This window comes from Helianthus annuus, chromosome 13 (assembly GCF_002127325.2).
Source record: "Helianthus annuus cultivar XRQ/B chromosome 13, HanXRQr2.0-SUNRISE, whole genome shotgun sequence".
Taxonomy (NCBI): domain Eukaryota; kingdom Viridiplantae; phylum Streptophyta; class Magnoliopsida; order Asterales; family Asteraceae; genus Helianthus; species Helianthus annuus.
The window spans coordinates 125,475,750-125,495,342 of NC_035445.2; the positions used below are offsets into that span (position 1 = coordinate 125,475,750).

The 19,593-nt window shown below is 40.4% G+C and overlaps 1 pseudogene; it reads left to right on the forward strand.

Annotated features, from left to right (window-relative positions):
* Window positions 1-18,480: 18,480 nt before the first annotated feature.
* Window positions 18,481-19,240, forward strand: LOC118485854 (annotated as a pseudogene).
* Window positions 19,241-19,593: the final 353 nt, after the last annotated feature.

A 19,593-nucleotide genomic window follows, 5' to 3' on the forward strand; every position in this document is an offset into this window, starting at 1 on the left:
TCCGAATAGATCACAAACTTGATACCATACAGGTAATGCCTCCACAGTTTTAGTGCGAACACAACGGCACCCAGCTCCAAGTCATGGGTGGTGTAATTCTTCTCGTGCACCTTTAACTGTCTCGAAGCATAGGCAATAACCTTGCCTTTCTGCATGAGCACACATCCCATGCCAGTGTGTGATGCGTCGCAGTAAACTACGAACTCCTCGGTACCTTCAGGTAATGTCAGCACAGGAGCGTTGCTCAGCTTTTGCTTTAGAATATCAAAGGACTCTTGCTGCTTAGGGCCCCAAACAAATTTTATCTTCTTCTTGGTCAGGGAAGTTAAGGGCGCAGCAATCCTTGAAAAGTTTTCAATGAATCGCCTGTAGTATCCTGCTAACCCCAGGAAACTACGAATCTCAGTAGGCGTCTTTGGCTCTTGCCAATTCATGACAGCCTCTACTTTAGCGGGATCCACCTGGATACCACGCTCGCTGACAACGTGTCCTAGAAATTGGACTGCTCGTAGCCAGAATTCGCACTTAGAGAATTTGGCATAGAGTTTCTCATGATGTAGCAGTTTGAGAATACAGCGAAGGTGTTTCTCATGGTCAGCTCGGTTCTTTGAGTATATAAGAATGTAGTCGATGAAAACGATGACGAATTTGTCCAAGTACGGCTTGCAGACGCGATTCATGAGATCCATGAACGCAGCCGGTGCATTTGTGAGCCCGAAAGGCATCACTAGGAACTCGTAGTGACCGTAGCGAGTCCTAAATGCTGTTTTATGTACGTCTTCATCTCTGACTTTCAGTTGATGGTAGCCTGACCTCAAGTCAATATTCGAGAAATAACTTGCCCCTTGTAACTGATTGAACAAATCGTCGATCCTCGGCAAGGGATATCTATTCTTTATCGTGACCTTATTAAGCTCGCGATAATCGATGCACAGACGCATCGATCCGTCCTTCTTCTTAACAAACAGGACAGGTGCTCCCCAGGGAGACGAACTAGGTTTGATGAAACCTTTAGCTAGCAGTTCATCCAGCTGGGTCCTCAACTCCTTCATTTCGGTTGGTGCTAGCCTGTAAGGTGCTCTAGCAATAGGTGCTGCTCCAGGGATGATATCAATCCTGAATTCCACTTGTCTATCTGGTGGCAAACCAGGTAGATCTTCAGGGAAAACTTCTGGATATTCCGAAATGACGGGAATGTCTTCTATCTTCGGTTTAGGCTCATCAAAAATCACCTGTGCCATGTAGATGACACAACCCTTCTTTAGACATTTTGAAGCCTTGAGCATAGGCACTTGCTCAGGCAATCCGTACTGGGTATCTCCCCGAATGGTAAGCGATTCACCAGACGGAGTCTTTATCACCACTTGTTTTCTGTTGCAGACGATTTGGGCCTGGTTATGAGATAACCAGTCCATACCCAATACTAAGTCAAAACCGGCCAATCTAAAGGGAAGTAGAGATAGAGGAAAAGAGTGGTTCTTAATGGATATCACACATCCATCTAGCACGGTGGAGACGGTTTCTATGGTACCATCTGCTAGCTCTACCTCATAATTCACATTTAAGGTTTTGACAGGCATATTCAGCAATTTGCAAAATTTATGATCTACGAAAGACTTATCAGTGCCCGAATCAAAAAGTACCCTTGCAGAGATATCATTTACGAGAAAAGTACCTGTGATCACGTTATCATCCAGCACTGCTTCTTTCGCCTCCATCCTGAAGACTCTAGCATTGTTCTTCTTGGCCTCTTCAGGCTTCTTGGCATATTTAGGGCAGTTGCTTTTAATGTGCCCCTTCTCGTTGCAGTTATAGCAAGTTGCATATTTTATTTTCTTGCAGTCCATGGTCTTGTGGTCCTTGGATTTGCACAACCCGCAAGCATACAACTTCGACTGAGTCTGCGAGTTTGACTCGAGCCTACACTTTCCAAAGTGATGTCTCTTGCAAGTCTTGCACTTGGGCTTCTCACCAGACTGTTGCCCATCCTTCCTTGACTCCGACCCCCTCTTGTTATCACCGTTTCCACGGTGTCTCTTGCTCGACCTCCGTGAAGTTTCATCTTCACGCTTTCTCTTTTCAGCTTCTTTGTTCCTTAGCGATCTTTGTTGGACCGCATCCAGAGTAAGGGACAAAGATATATCGGCTACAGATCGAAAGGTCGCTGGCCGAGAGGCCTTCACGCTTGCCTTTATTTCGGGGGCTAACCCACCGATGAAACGAGCGATTCTCTTTGGCTCCGGGGTTACCAGATATGGAACCAACCGGGACATCGTGTTGAAGCTTGTTAGGTAAGCTTGGCAGTCAAGGTTTGTCATGATCAATGATAGAAAATCGGATTCTATCTTTTCCACCTCATGTTGAGGGCAGTAATTCTCCTTGATGAGAGAAACGAATTCCTCCCATGTCATGCTGTATAGAACAGCCTTTCCCGAGGCCTGAACCAACGACCTCCACCAAGCCAGGGCCTCGCCCTTGAATGATTGAGACACAAACTTTACCACGTCTCTTTCTGCACAGCCGTTGATGTCCACCACGGTGTCCATCTCGTCAAGCCACGTCATACAATCGACCGCTCCTTTCTCCCCAGTGAAGTCTCGGGGTTTGCATGATACAAAGTACTTGTAGGTGCAGCCTCTGGCGCGAGATGCGTCAGTATATACTCTTTCTTGACGGACACTGTTTTCATTGGACGAATGATTATCATTGTCCTTTTTAGGCTTGGACAGCGGTTTACTGTGAGATTTTGAGTGGGTTTTTGGCTTTGAGTGTGGTTTGGATATGGTTCTGCTTCGAGATTCAGTATATTCCTCATATTGTCGATCCAGAGCTGCCTTGACAGCATTATCGACAAGAGCTTTCAACTCTGCGCCCGTCAGATGAACTTGGGCGTTATCATATTCGTCTTCTTTCGAGTGGCTATTTTCCACACTAGGATCAGCCATGGTAACTTGAATCTGTTACAGAAGATAACGAAAATTTTATTTAGGAGTTTATTATGGAATTGTCTTTTATGGCAATTCATTAACCATGGTAAACAGAGACCATATCTGGTTAATTTGTTACTCACTTTTATTTAGGATTTGAATATAACTTATCCTAATTACAAACAATATTGTTAGTGGCATAAAAGCCTAGTCACGAGGATGTTTTTATAATATTAGCCGAGATTACAGAGAATCAAGGTATGAAGGTTTGAACCGTAGTCCTTTTACCCTTTCTGACAGGGAGTCATAGACCACCACTGTCTTTTGTCTTATATGACAATGATTATGTCCCGTAGGCACTACATCACTAATAGATGTTTAATAAGTTTGGCCCGCAGGCACTACATCACTAATGGATGTTTAATAATTGATCATCTTTATTGACGATTTAACCCATGATTTATAAATCATTAATTTGGGCTTTGGAATCCTTAGAAGGATTCTTATATAAGAATGACGCGTGCGATTTTTAACGAATCACCTCTGCCATGAATGTTAACATGATTACAGAGGTTAACTAGAATTCTGAATCTTTTAATCAGGTCTTACCATCTTGGCCGGATCTTATAAAGACACCTGGCTAGGTTTCATTCTTAAGATTCTTTATTTGGGCAGATTTAAATTTAAAAGGAATGATTTTGATTTATTTCATATATAATAACAAAAATGAAATTTATAACATAACATTCCATAAACTTCAAATACGATTACACGCTGCCCTAAGGGAAATTGTAATCGCTCTTAATACTGTAAATTATAACAAATGCGTCGTGGTAAAATGAATGATTCACTCAGTATTTCCCCGCTGACAAAATATTTTTACAACATGTTTCAGGTGACCTACTTTGAATCAAGTACAAGTGCTCTGGAGCACTCCCAAACTTAAAGTAGTGGCTCGAATAAATAAATAAACATGTTTTGTAAAATAAAGGAATTATGAAATTCCTCCACTGTAAATTACGGGGTTTATCCCGAATTATAAATAAATAAAACTCGGGCATTTTCAAGTTTAAACGATCCTGTCAAGACTTCCGCTGTAAAAATAAATACCACGGGTTTTCTGTCCCGCGGCTCCTGGACCGGGTCAAACCGGGCGCGGGGGCCGTGACAGAAAAAGGTGGTATCAGAGCCACTGATTTAGGCCAATTAAGTATTTAGAAATACTTAATTTATCTGATTGCCATTCTGTGAATTTGTGAAACTTTAGTTTACAAAATTTTAACTTAGGATTGTGTGCGTCTTCGTGTGTGCTAATAGCATGAACGAATTATCAGAAGCCCTACAGAATATTTCAATCCATAGTACATATATGGATATCACCAGTATTACTACTGGATACCAGGCAGATGTGGAGGAGCCTATGGTATTTAAAGTCCAACCTCATGAAAAACCTAAAGTAGTGAAAAAGAGACATAGGTGGGCAGGTTGGAGGCGTGTACGCAGGAAGAAGCCAGCAACACAGAAAACCATGAAAAAGGAAGACCCAAAAGATAAAAGAAAGGGAATAGAAACTGGGGAGAGTTCCAGGCAAAACCAGGAACCACTATCTTGGGAAGAAGAGCTGGACCGTAAACTATCACTAGGTGACATCATCGGACCTACCAATGAAACTCTCTTTAACTACCCAACAGAAGCCCTACTGCCTGTTAACTTAGAACCTGCCATTCCAGACCCTATTATGCACCCTAGACCTTTACCAGGAGCATTAGAGGAGTGGTGGACTGCCGACTGGCAATTCCAGAATATTATGAATAGCCCTAACACTTTTCTCCCTCAATTCGACCCGGAACCTATACCAAACCTACCAATGAGTAACGAAAACTTAGCTGAACTCCGCCACTATGGCGAGGAGCTGGTGGATGCCGGAAATAGGATTCGGGAGGTAGGAGAGCAGATCTCCTGGAAATACAACGAGAGGGAACGTCGTTTCTGAAAAGCCAGTTAACAGGGATTGCAGGAGGTGGTGTGGTTGTAATGTATAATACTAATAAATAGTAAAATATAAATCTTGTAAAATAGTCTAAAAATAAAACGTTGTAAGATAACCAGTGTGTACGGACGCATACTATTAAAACTATATAAAATCGAATAGTCGCAAAGTCGACAGTTTTGGCTGTACATGTTTGTGTAATTATTTGTTTCCTTATTTGTCCTTTCATATTAATTGACTACTTGTTAATGTACAGAATGGGTAAGCAAAAGCTTTCGGATATTTATCATCAACTAGATAGTGCTCAAAAGAATAGGGGAACCTTGTCCCAATTTAATTCCTCAAGATATTCAGTGAATACTAATGAAGGAATATTTATTCGTAAGGCACACTATGAAAACCCACTTACTCCCAAGAAGAGAGATTGGATTATTAGAAAAAGCCAAGAGAAAGTAGGAACGTCCAATTCAAAAGAAGTGGTAATTAATAAGGAAATAGGTAAAAACCCGCCATGGGAAGACGAATTAGATGAAAAGTGGTCAGACCTTTACATGTTAGACACTACTGCAGTGAATCTTGATCCGTAATTAAGATAAGTAGCCAAACCGAGACCAACCATGGTAAATAAATAAGTAAAATGGAATAAAATAAATGCAGGGCGTAATTGTCGTAGTAGTACGTTTTGAATTTCAATGTAATAGATCTATAAGGTTATGTGGTTGCTATTTTAAATAAAGTTTGATTGTACAATGTACTAAAATGTTTGTACTAAATAATAAGTTCATGATTGATATACATCCAGATGGAACACGCTGTTAATGAACCGGTTAATGAAGTTAACCAATCGGAACACAATAACGAGGATCACTTCCTAAATCGACAAGATATAGAAAATATCATTGCTCAGGGAATAGTTAATGCTATTTCAGCTATCATTGCTGCGGTAAAAAGTCCTGTTGAGCCTTCGCAAGCTCACCCTAGTAAACGAACGCACGACGATACTGCTAGTAATAGTATCAATGGAGGCGGTAATAATAATAACGGAATTCAAGCCCCGATACACAAAAGGATGAAAGCTGCAACACCTGGTTGCACTTACAAGGAATTTATTGCCTGTAAACCTGTGGAGTTCGCAGGTAATGAAGGGGCGACTGCGGCACTGCGATGGTTAGAGAAAACCGAGGCAGTGATCAAAATAAGTAAATGTGCTGAGGAAGATAAGGTCATGTATGCTTCGCACCTTTTCAAGGAGGAAGCGTTAGAATGGTGGAACACGATATTACAAGCTAAGGGAAGTGACGTGGCCTATGCCATGAGTTGGGAAGAATTTAAGCAATTGATAGAAAGAAAATTCTGTCCCGAATATGAAAAAGAACAAATGGCAAACAAATTCCTAAGCCATCGAATGGTGGATGTGGACTGTCGAGGGTATACTTCAAAATTTCTTGAGTATGCCAGGATTGTACCTACTCTGGCTTCGCCGGAACCGGTACTTATCTCTCGCTATATTTGGGGTTTGATTAGCGAGATTCGTGACATTGTTAAAGCTGCTAGGCCTCGCACGATTGACGATGCGGTAGAGTTAGCCAACACCTTAACTGACGGCCTGGTACGCACTCGAGAAGGAAACAGAAAGAAGGATTTGGCTCAGAAAATTACCCAAGGATTTCGTGTGGGTAATAATAGCAATTTCAAGAAAAGAGGAACCGGGAAATTATACACTCCGCCGTTCTGCAGGAACTGCAGAAAGAAGCATTTTGGAAGATGTAATGAAACCTATAACGTTTGCAAAGTTGCAGGACATCGTGAAGAAAATTGCAGAAAGAAGACAACAGTCTGTTTCAACTGCGGAGAAACCGGACATTTCAAGACAGAATGCCCTAAACTGGTTAAACCAGCAGACAACAAGGCTAAACCTGCAGAAGGAACTACTAAGAAGAATGCAAGAGCCTTTCAATTGACTACTCAGGAAGCTGAACAAATTCCTGACGTCATAGCTGGTACGTTCTTAGTTCACAATGTATGCAAAAGTATTATTTGACTCTGGTGCAAACCAAAGTTTTATAAATACTTTGTTCTGCCAAGCTCTTAATTTACCTTTAACCAACCCTTAGGCAGACTTTCACAGTCGAAACGGCAGATGAAAATTCTGTTAAAATAAATAAGGTTTTGCGAGAAGGAAAAATAGAGCTCTTAGGCCATAAATTTTCTGCAAACCTATTACCTATGAATCTAGTCGGATTCGATGTTGTATTAGGAATGGATTGGTTAATAGCCAACCATGCTCGAATTCTCTGTGATAAAAATTCAATAGAAATCCATACCCCCACAGGAGAATTAGTAACGATTACCAGAGATAAGCCACAAAAGCCACTGAAATTTATTTCAGTAATGAAGTTGGCCAGTTATTCAAGAAAACAAGGAATAGTATATATGGTTTCGGTAGTTGTTAATACCAAAAATAAGAAACTGGAGGATATTCCGATAGTATCAGAATACCCAGATATCTTTCCAGAAGACCTACCAGGATTACCACCCGATAGGGAGGTAGAATTTAGAATTCATCTAATTCCAGGAACTGTACCGATAGCCAAGGCACCCTATCGGTTAGCACCTACTGAAATGTTAGAATTAAGGAAACAGTTAGATGAATTACTAAATAAAGGGTTTATACGACCAAGTTCCTCTCCATGGGGAGCTCCAGTATTGTTTGTAAAGAAGAAAGACGGATCGATGAGAATGTGTATCGACTATAGGGAATTAAACAAAGTTACAATTAAGAATCGATACCCATTACCTAGGATTGATGATCTTTTTGATCAATTGCAAGGAGCTAGATATTTTTCTAAGATAGATTTGCGCTCCGGATATCATCAATTGAAGGTACAAGAAGAAGACATACCTAAAACTGCTTTCAGAACTAGGTATGGACATTACGAGTTTACAGTCATGCCCTTCGGATTAACAAATGCTCCGGCAGCATTTATGGACATGATGAATAGAATCTGTAAACCGTATTTGGATAAATTTGTAATCGTTTTCATCGACGATATACTTATTTACTCCAAAAGTCGGGAGGAACATTGTGAGCACCTGCATGCACTCTTAAATTTGTTAAGAAAAGAAAAGTTTTATGCCAAATTCTCGAAGTGTGAATTTTGGTTACAGGAATTGCAATTCTTAGGACACATGGTGAATCACGAAGGTATTCACGTAGATCCCTCCAAGATTGAAGCTATCACCAAATGGAAGGCCCCGCAATCGGCTACGGAAGTTAGAAGTTTTCTAGGATTGGCTGGATATTATAGACGCTTTATTAAAGATTTTTCTAAGATAGCAGTTCCATTAATTAAGCTAACCTGTAAAGCCGTAAAATTTGAATGGGGACCTAGACAGGAGGAGGCTTTTAGGATTTTAAAGCAAAGGTTAACAAATGCCCCAATCTTAGCATTACCAGATGGAACAGAAGATTTTGAAGTCTACTGTGATGCTTCTATGCTAGGATTAGGATGTGTGTTAATGCAACGCAAAAAGGTAAATGCGTATGCCTCAAGGCAATTGAAAAAGCACGAGGAAAATTACACGACTCACGATTTAGAATTAGGAGCAGTAATTTTTGCCCTTAAGATTTGGAGACATTATCTGTATGGAAATAAGTCTTGATTGAGACTGATTATTTGGTTAGATGATCTTGTTAGTCCAGTCTGGAACTATTTAGGTTATTCTAGGTTGTTTATCTGCTAGGTTTTTGGTCTAAATCTTGAGATTAGAGATAATCCAGGTTTAATCAAATTAATTAAAATCAACTGAGTAAAGTGTGCATCCTTTTTTGGCAACTCTAGGGAATTGCTAGGTTATTATCTAGACGTTGTTTCAGTTTGGGTGACCGATAGCTCGGATCCAACTATATATTCGCGTTTAGGGTTTTCTAGATTTTCAATTATTTAGCAGGTTTAGATTCATGACTAGAGGATTTTAGCACCGCATTTGCCATTAATCTGATAGTCGTGAGATCCAGTATCGATAGATCGAGTCGTTTCCAGTTTAGCACTTCATCACTCTGTTCCATCTTCTATTTTGGTTAATCATCCTTCGGTGGAGGTTTTCTGGGTAGATTCGGAGCTTTAGCCATTAGTCAGGACTAGAGGTCATAGGGATTCGAAACTTGAGTAGTTCTTTCTCATCATTATCTGTTTCCAGTCAGTTCACCATCTTGCTTGCTTGCTATGTTCTCTTGTTTACTTGCTTTAGTAGAATTAGAAAAATCCCTAAATCACAAATCAAAATTTGGCTAGTATTCGACAGAGGTTTGTAATTGAAAGTTCGCCCATAGTGTCCACAAATTGATATTCGGTCTTGCCATCCACACTACACTTGCAGTTTGTGTGTGGTTTAGGCTGGTGATTCCCATTTCAAAACTTGTCTGAAATTAGTATACACACTTTTCACACATTAGTTTCACTCACATTGTTATTTGAGGGTTACTTAGAGGCTTACAAGTACATATAATGGAGGCATATGGCCCTCAAATTTCTGGAACATAACCTCAACACAAGCCCCTTAACATATAAGTTAGTTGATGACTTGGTTTAGTATATAAAAGTTTCAAAAACAAAGTTACGGATCATAAAAGTTGAAGGTACATATTTGGGCAAAAAGAACTGAACATGAGGCAAAGAAGATGGATGGAAATTTTAAGCGATTACGACTGTGATATCCAATATCACGAAGGAAAGGCAAATGTAGTTGCAGATGCCTTAAGTCGTAAATACCGCGAAAAACAAAAGCGAGTTCGTGCTCTTAGATTAAATCTACAATTAAATTTAACGGAACAATTAAGGAATGTTCAAACCACAGCAATCAAAGATGATGTTGAAGAAATGAAAGGACGAATAAAAGAATTAGAGCAAGGAGCTGATGGAATTTGGAGATTCCATAAGACAAGGATTTGGGTACCTAAGCGAGGAGATTTAAGAAATAAGATTTTAGAAGAAGCCCATAAATCTAGATATACCATGCATCCTGGAAATAATAAGATGTACCAAGATTTAAGAAATAATTTCTGGTGGATAGGTATGAAAAAGGACATAGCTAGTTATGTATCTAAATGTCTTACTTGTTCACAAGTTAAGGCAGAACACCAGAAACCTTCAGGGTTACTTAAACAGTTAGAGATGCCTGTTTGGAAATGGGAACTGATAACTATGGATTTTGTTACTAAGTTACCCAAAACCAGAAAAGGTAATGATGCGATTTGGGTAATTGTGGATCGATTAACCAAGTCAGCTCATTTTCTTCCCATGAAAGAACTTTCACCATGGAAAGATTAGCAAAATTATATGTGGATGAAGTAGTATCCCTACATGGAGTCCTACTCTCTATTGTATCGAATAGGGATAGTCGTTTCACCTCATACTTCTGGACAAGTTTCCAAGAAGCCATGGGTACTCGATTAAATTTAAGTACAGCTTATCATCCCCAAACAGACGGACAAAGTGAAAGAACCATTCAAACCTTGGAAGACATGCTTAGAGCATGTGTAATAGATTTTGGTGGAAATTGGGATGATCATTTACCCTTAATTGAATTCTCCTATAACAATAGTTATCATGCAAGCATTGAAGCTGCCCCGTTTGAAGCACTGTATGGACGCAAGTGTAGAACTCCAGTTTGTTGGGCAGAAATAGGAGAAAGTCAATTATCAGGACCTGAGATTGTGCAAGAGACCACCGACAAGATAACGCAAATCAAAGAAAGACTAAAGACAGCTCGAGATCGCCAGAAGAGCTATGCAGATAATCGCCGCAAGCCGCTAGAGTTTCAAGTCGGAGACAAGCTACGTTTGAAAGTTTCTCCTTCGAAAGGAGTAGTACGGTTCAGAAAGAAAGGAAAACTAAGTCCAAGATACGTAGGACCATTCCCAGTAATCCAGCGAATAGGACCAGTTGCTTATCGTTTACAACTACCAGAAGAGCTAGCTGGAGTACATGATGTATTCCATGTATCCAACCTCAAGAAATGTCTATCTGACGAATCCCTGGTAGTACCTCTCCAAGATGTACAAGTAAATGAAAAGTTGAAGTTTGTTGAAAAACCACTTCAAATAGAAGATAGAAAGATAAAGTTTCTCAAGCACAAGCGACTGGTGCTAGTTAAGGTCAAATGGGATTCAAAAAGAGGACCTGAATATACTTGGGAACTGGAATCAGAGATGAAGCCAAATATCCACACTTATTTCAATAAATCTCGAGGACGAGATTTTAATTAAGGTGGGGAGGATGTAAGGACCTTCAAAAATGCCCCTAATTTATCCATACGTGAAAACCCAGAACCCTAAAACCCTAACCAGTATGAAAAACAAAGAAAAACAAGAAATTGGGTTTTAGGCGGGCCGCGTAAGGGATAGCCTAACCTTACGCGGGCCGCTACAACTTATCAATCAACCGGATAAGTATTTAAGAACTTCAGACGGGCCGCGTAAAACTTAAAGGATGTTTACGCGGGTCGCATCAACTTGAAATCTATCCGGATACCTATTTGGGCCACGTACAGCCCACCTGTCAAGCCTAGCCCATGACCAATCAACCCTATGCCTAGACTAGGCGGCCTCGCGGGCCGCGTAAGGTTTCACTTATGTTTTACGCGGGCCGCGAGAACACCAATTTCAGGCTATAAATAGCCTGTGCATGGGACTTTCATTCCGTGCTCATAATTTCGATCAAAAAACGAAGTTCTACTGTCAAAATTATAATTTCCATATAGGGAGGTGCTGCCACAATACCGGGTAATAACTCGAACGCTGCTACGATTAAATATCCGATCAATTGAAACTATCCAATGAATGTTTAAGTGTTGCCCGCATTAGGGTTATACTTTGTCATTCGTCGTGATTCCGACAGGATGTTTGGGTGTCGCCCAAATCCGGGCTATACTCTGTTATTCGTTGCGAATCCGCTGGATATTTAAGTATCGCACTCTGTCATTCGTTGTGAGGGTATTATCTCGTGAGTTATCGTAAATGTTGCATTAGTTACTAACCTGGTTCGTGTGCATTGTTCTTTAAACTAGGTTATTCGGCTTATCAGTAGGCTAAACCCTGCCCGTATAAACTTGCAATGTGAGTCATTCTCTTTTTTTTTATTAAATTACTTTCAAAACCCTATTTGCTTTCCAGTTATAAATACAGGGATTAAGTCTTTGCAAATCTTAAAGTTACTGGCAGTAAGTGGGGTATTGTGCACATTACTGTTGTTTTTATCAGTTTAGGTGGGCGTACCTAAATCATGATACATGTCACTTTTAGGTGAACGGACCTAATTAGTGATATACGTCACTTTTGGGTGAACGGACCCAATAGTGATATGACCACAGTCATAGATCCGGTCGAATGACAACTGGACCAGATAATTATAAGATAAGGGCAATTGTAATCGCTCTTAATACTGTAAATTATAACAAATGCGTCGTGTTAAGTAAAATGAATGATTCACTCAGTATTTCCCCGCTGACAAAATTTTACAACATGTTTCAGGTGACCTACTTTGAATCAAGTACAAGTGCTCTGGAGCACTCCCAAGCTTAAAGTAGTGGCTCGAATAAATAAATAAACATGTTTTGTAAAATAAAGGAATTATGAAATTCCTCCACTGTAAATTACGGGGTTTATCCCGAATTATAAATAAATAAAACTCGGGCATTTTCAAGTTTAAACGATCCTGTCAAGACTTCCGCTGTAAAAATAAATACCACGGGTTTTCTGTCCCGCGGCTCCTGGACCGGGTCAAACCGGGCGCGGGGGCCGTGACAGCTTTACCAGATAGGCAACATGCGAGGGGATCGAAAAGCAATGGTGGCAGTTACTTCAAGTGAATGGCACAAAAGACTCGGTTCTTATCGAATGGCAAGCTATCCCGTATTTGTTCCATAAAAGTTTCTAGTTTGAGTGATTCTTTTTGTGATTCTTGTAATAAAGCAAAGATAACTAGATTACCTTTTCAAGCAAGTTCGATTAAAACAAGTGAACCTTTTGAAACGATTCATTGAGATATTTGGGGGGGGGGGTTATAGAACCTTTTCACTCACAAATGGGAACTATTTTCTCACAATAGTCGACGACTATAGCCGGGCCGTATGGGTGTACATGTTAAAACACAAGCATGAAGCGAGTGATCACTTGATAAGTTTTTACAATTGGGAGGCAACTAAGTTTAAAAGGGGCATAAAATGTGTTAGATGTGATAATGGTGGTGAATTTGTTTCAAACTGCATGAAGAAATTTTATAGTGACCAAGGGATCGAACTCGAAACTACGTGTGCACACACTCCACAACAAAACGGGGTGGTGGAAAGAAAGCACAGGCATCTTCTCGAGATTTCCCGGGAACTACGTTTCGAGGCAAACTTACCGATTCGCTTTTGGGGGGAATGTGTCTTGACTGCTGCTTACATCATCAATCGATTGCCATCAAAGGTTCTTGACAACAAAACACCCTACGAAAGGATCTTTGGCAAAGAACCATCATATGAGCACATGCGTGTTTTCGGTTGCCTAGCTTATTTTTGGAACACCGAAACTAAAGGAGACAAGTTTGCTCCTAGAGGTAAACCTGGGGTGTTTGTAGGCTATCCATTCGGTACGAAAGGATACAAAGTTTTCGACTTAGAAAAGAAGAACGTAATTGTTAGCAGAGACATAAAATTTTTTGAGGCCACCTTCCCTTTTACGAGTGGAACCGATGATGTTAACATGCATGACAAGGAAATAATGGTCGAGTCAACTAAAAAATTTGTCAACGAAACTGGTGGGTACGAGGACCCTATGACCGAAGCTCACCAACAAAATATTCAAGTTAATAACGAAGCCCATGAGGCGTATGATGTTGGGCCTGAGCAGTTTCAAGAAACAAATGAAGATGGCTTTGAGACGTCACCGCCCAGCCCAGTTGCACCACAGCCCAATCATGCTGAAACTGACCAAAATGAAGAAGAACCGGCCCATGTCAAGAATTCCATTCAGTGGCCCCAAAGGTCCAGAACACAACCGGCTCGGCTACGAGATTTTCACGTAAAGCTCCCCCTTTCAATCAATGCCTCACTCTCGAACTCCAATCCAGGTTCCTAGACACAACATCCCTTAGCTAATTATATTTCATATGACAACTTTTCTAACACTCACAAAGCTTTTCTCACCGCCATCACATCACATGATGAGCCAAAGAACTTTTTTTCAAGCATCACAGGATAAAAGATGGCGTGAAGCCATGCAAAAGGAAATCAGAGCACTTGAACGGAATGGAACGTGGACTCTCGAGCAGTTGCCCGCTGGGAAAAGAGCCATTGATTCCAAATGGGTATACAAGGTCAAGTACAAGCCGAACGGAGAAGTCGAACGGTATAAGGCGAGATTGGTTGCGAAGGGTTATACCCAAATGGAAGGAGTAGACTATCACGACACCTTTGCACCCGTAGCGAAGCTTGTGACCGTGAGGACATTGCTCACCTTGGCAGTGAAGAAAGAATGGGTGATCCACCAACTCGATGTAAATAACGCCTTTTTACACGACGATCTTGAAGAAGAGGTCTATATGAAGCTTCCGCAAGGTTTTTCCAATGGGTCAGAAACGAGAGTTTGTAGACTTCGAAAGTCGCTGTACGGTTTGAAACAGGCCTCGAGAAACTGGTATCACAAATTTACTCATGCGTTAGTTGAAATGGCTTTCAAGCAATCAAGGGCTGACTATTCTCTTTTCATTTACAAACATGATCACGTGTTCGTCGCTGCCCTAATTTACGTAGACGATGTGATCATAGTTGGGAACGACATGAAGATGATACAACACACTAAGTCTCAACTGGATGAAAAGTTTAGTATAAAAGACTTGGGAGCTTTGAAATATTTTCTAGGTATCGAAGTGGCACGAACTAAAAATGGTCTTGTACTAAGTCAAAGGAAATATACCCTTGATATCCTAGAAGATAGTGGAATGATGGGTTCAAGGCCTAGTCCCTTTCCCATGGAACAGAACCTTAAACTTGATGAAGGCAAAGAAGAGGAGAAAGTTGAAGCTAATGAGTATCGTCGACTAGTCGGACGTCTCCTCTATTTGCAAGCAACCAGGCCCAACATAACCTATTCTGTAAATGTGTTGAGCCAGTTTGTCTCGGACCCGAGACGAAACTATATGAATGCAGCGATCCGGGTACTTCGGTATCTAAAGTCGACTCCCGGCCAAGGAATTTTATTACCGAAGGAAGGAGGGACTAAACTGGTGTCATTGATGTGTGTAAAATTCAACATATAAATCACATCAATTAAGGCATAAAACTAACCCTTTTTAAGTACTAATGTTGGAAAAAGAGTGTTTTTGTCTTTCTTTTGTATTTTCAGGATGAAATGAGCTCAAAATCACAAAAGAAGCAAAAAGACAACTAATTCTAGCATAAATACAAGAAAAGGAATAAAAGTAGACTGCCCGGACCCTCAACGGCACCCCCCAAGGCAAAGAAGAGAAAACAGAAGACTGAACACGCCCCGTGTCCAGCGGACACGGGGCCGTGCCCAAGAAGCAGCAGAAAAGACAAACTAGTAGAAGCTTCCATTGCCCACCACGGGGCCGTGTCCAGCGGGCACGGGGGCGTGGTGAAAGTACAGCAGGCACATTAATTGTAATTGCGAATTACAATTAATGAAGAGAGAGAGTGTCAGACGGGCACGGGGGCGTGTCCAGCGGACACGGGGCCGTGCCCAGCCTTCTGTTCAGCCTATAAATAGGGGTGCTTGGTTTCATTCCATCTCATCCCTTGGCACACCACCTCTCTCACACTCCATCCACCACCCACCACCACCATAACACCATCATCCACCACCATCATCCATTGTCCATCGTAGAGTGTGTGAGTCGTCTCGGGATCCAAGATTGATCGTAAGAGTTCTTGACAATCAAGGCCATGTTTGCCTAAGTCTCTTACATCACTTGGTGAAGACAAGTGTTTAGTATAATACTTTTTATTTTTTTATCTTTTGCACTTTTTATTTGGTTTTGTATTAATGACTTTAATAACTAGTTACTTATGTTGAAGGTGATCTTTCCTTATCGTTTGTCCGTGGTGTCTTGGCGTTATTTTACTGTCTATATAAAATAAAAGATTTTCACCATTCATATCTCCACGGTCTATATGGAGGTATGTTGGCTACCTGGTCGGGGGTTAAAGGAACGGTTTGGTAAGGGTCTTGCCCTTGTTCAGCGTTTAGAGGTCCTGCTTGGGACCTGGGTCAAATTTAGTAGGATCTCCTTCAATGCCCATAGGTGTTGGATGGCGGGGATCCAAACTCTTTGACCCCCTCATAAGTTAACTACTATTAATACTATAACCCGGCTATTTAGGACTGTATCCCTGCTGACTCAGACTACTTAGCCGAGGGTAACGTCACCGCCGAAAGCGGGGCCTACCACAATTTGCATTAATAACTTAATTCATTATCTTTCAATAATCCGACCCTTTAGGATTGTATCCTTGCTGACTCAAACTACTGGGTTGAGGGTAACGTCGCCTTCAAAAGAGGGGCCTACTACAATAACTAAGATAATCTCTTAAACAAGTGCAAAAGTGCGAAAATAATCAAAGGTTATACTAACACACGTGTCGGATCCAAGTGATTCATCTTGTCTATCTGTTTTTATTTTATTTTATTTTTCAGCATTTAGTTAGTTTTTATTTTTCTTAGTTTAAAACATTTTTCTCACTTTTTGATTTGATTAGACGTTGAGGATAAACCGGTATTAAAAGCTCTTGTGTCCTTGGACGACCTCGGTATCTTACCAACACTATACTACGTCCACGATGGGTGCACTTGCCCATATGTGTGTTTAGTGTTAGTGAATATCGTGTTTTATAAATTTAAAACTTGGCTAAAAGTGTAAAAAGGGCTTAAATATACATCTAAAATATAACACACTTCACGCACATCAGTCATATTGTGATTCCGATTGGTTGGGATGTCCTTTAACAAGAAGATCTCGAACAGGATATTTGTTATTGTTGGGAAGTGCACCGATTTCATGGAAGTCGAAGAAACAGTCGGTGGTGTCCAGGTCGTCAGCCGAAGCAGAATATAGGGCCATGGCCATCGCTGTTAGCGAGCTGTTGTGGGTGCGTTCGCTTTTGAATGAACTAAATGAAACTGTCACAGAGGGAACAATATTGTTTTGTGATAATCTAGCTGCCAAACATATCGCGAATAATCCAGTTTTCCACGAGCGAACTAAACATGTTGAAATGGATTGCTATTTTGTGCGGGAACGGGTGGACTCTAAGGAAATTTGGCCGGTTCACATTGACAGCAAGCAGCAGATTGCAAATCTTCTTACCAAACCATTGGGGGCACAACGTCTTCAGACTTTACTCGTCAAGCTGGGCATGCAGAATTTACACGCTCCAGCTTGAGGGGGAATATTGGAAGCAACAAACCGAATCTGATCCATTCAAAGAGTCATGACCCGTGCATGAGTTTGCATGAGATAAACCTTATCCTTTTTATTAGTTTTTTTAATCTGTTTGCTTTCCTTTTATCTTTGCAAAATCTTAGGATCTAGTAGGTTCTTTTTCATGTATTTAATCAATGTTTTTGGATTATGAATAAATGAAGAAAAGGAGTTGTTCCCTCTGATTACCAAATTTTACATGACCAGATTGAATGTAATTGTAACTTACGATTCAATTTTCGTATTGAATGATATTGAAGATGCGAATTGAATGTTTGCTAATCTTCGTTGCTAGTCTACCATATTCTTTACATACGCCCACACTCTATTTGGTTATAGTAAAATATTTGATCTTAGGGGCTGTTTGGTAGCCTCTGAATGGTCATTAAGAGGCCACCTCTTAATGGAACTATTAAGAATTTTACCAATGAGAAGGTAGAAGAATGTGACATGTGATGATTTACCATTCAGATGTTACCTCTTAACCATTCAGACTTGAGGTTACCTCTTATTCATTCAGAGGTTTTAAACCATTAAGAGGTAACATCTGAATGGTCATTAAGACGCTACCAAACAACCCCTTAATGATATTTAATAGGCAAATTGGATTTAAATAATCCCAACTCACTGTTATTGGCCAATAATAATTCCAACTCATTTAATCACCAATAATAATCCGAACTATTCACTTTTGTTTGTAAAATACTCCCAGTTAAAAAAAACACTAACTAGGTTAAAAATTTGCTGATGTGGCTTGCCACATCACCTGCCACATCAGTTGCCACGTCATCAAAAAATGCCACGTAGACTGCCACATCAGCTGCCACGTCCTCAAAAAATGCCACATCAACTGCCACGTCATATGACACATCAGCTAAAAGGGCCACATCAGCAAATTTTTAACCTAGTTAGTGTTTTTTTAACTGGGAGTATTTTACAAATAAAAGTGAATAATTCGGATTATTATTGGTGATTAAATGAGTTGGAATTATTATTGGCCAATAACAGTGAGTTAAGATTATTTAAATCCAATTTGCCTATTTAATATTTCAGGTTTGTCTCCATTACTCTTCTTGAATGATACGATTCATCTTCACCTGTCAAAGGGTCTTCCATTTTAGCATCAAATACGAGTTCTATCTCCATTACTCATCCTGCAAGTGCAACAAAACAACCACAACAAGTTACCGGTATGCATTTCATGAACCCCTCCCTCCAATCATGAAACTTGTTGAGATTATCCGCGGTCCGGATACGTTAATGAAATGTTCAATGCTACAAAAACTTTGGCAGGGAGGTTTTAACTGTTTATTGTTAAATTGTTGCTGTCAAATGTAACTTCTAAGCCCTTTTTTTCAGCTTGGTTTACTGTTGTGTGTTACAAAAATTACAGGTTTGAACAAATAGTTGTTCGCTTACAGGATTATGTGGGCTTCAGTGTGAACCAGATACAAATGGCAATGATTAAAGAAGCCTTTCACGCATACGTTGTATACTGGAGTTGCAACAGAGGAAGACATTGATGCAGGGATGAGGTTTGGAACTGATCAGCTAATGGGCCCTTTAGAGCTGCATACTTTATTGGGCTTGATGTATGTTTGTCCATATTGAAAGTTCTACATCTTGGGCTAGGGGATGCTAAATACGCTCTCTGTCCTCTCAGTTACCTTTCTCGGCAACCAAGAAACGAGTAACACGACAAGCTGTGTCTGACATATTGCTTTTTCGACACATCCATGTTGATATCACTCTATATGATCCAGTTAATATTCAGTTAAATACAAAAATTGCATTGTCCATCTCTATGTCGTATAAATTAGGAAACAACACTTTTAGAGCAAAGTTACCAATCCATTTGTCCTTCTCTATGTCGTATTTGTCCTCATAGTGCTAGATCTACTTCTGATATTTTGACTTGATTATTATTTAAGTCTTAGGTTTTTTTTTTTCATGAGGTGTTGACCCATTTACTTATAAATGAGTTGATTTAAGTTGCGTTTCTTATCTCTAATAAGTCGAGTAAAATTTCTATCTTAAAGGGAAAACTGTGGTTTACATGGATTGAAAATTGCCAAAAATAAAAGTCTATTAGACTGTGGGGTATGGGGCTTGGGTTAGGGCGTGGGTTGGCTGAAAACGCCCAAGCCACTACCCCAGGTGGGCTTGGGTTGGGGCGTAGCCCAAGGGGCGGGAG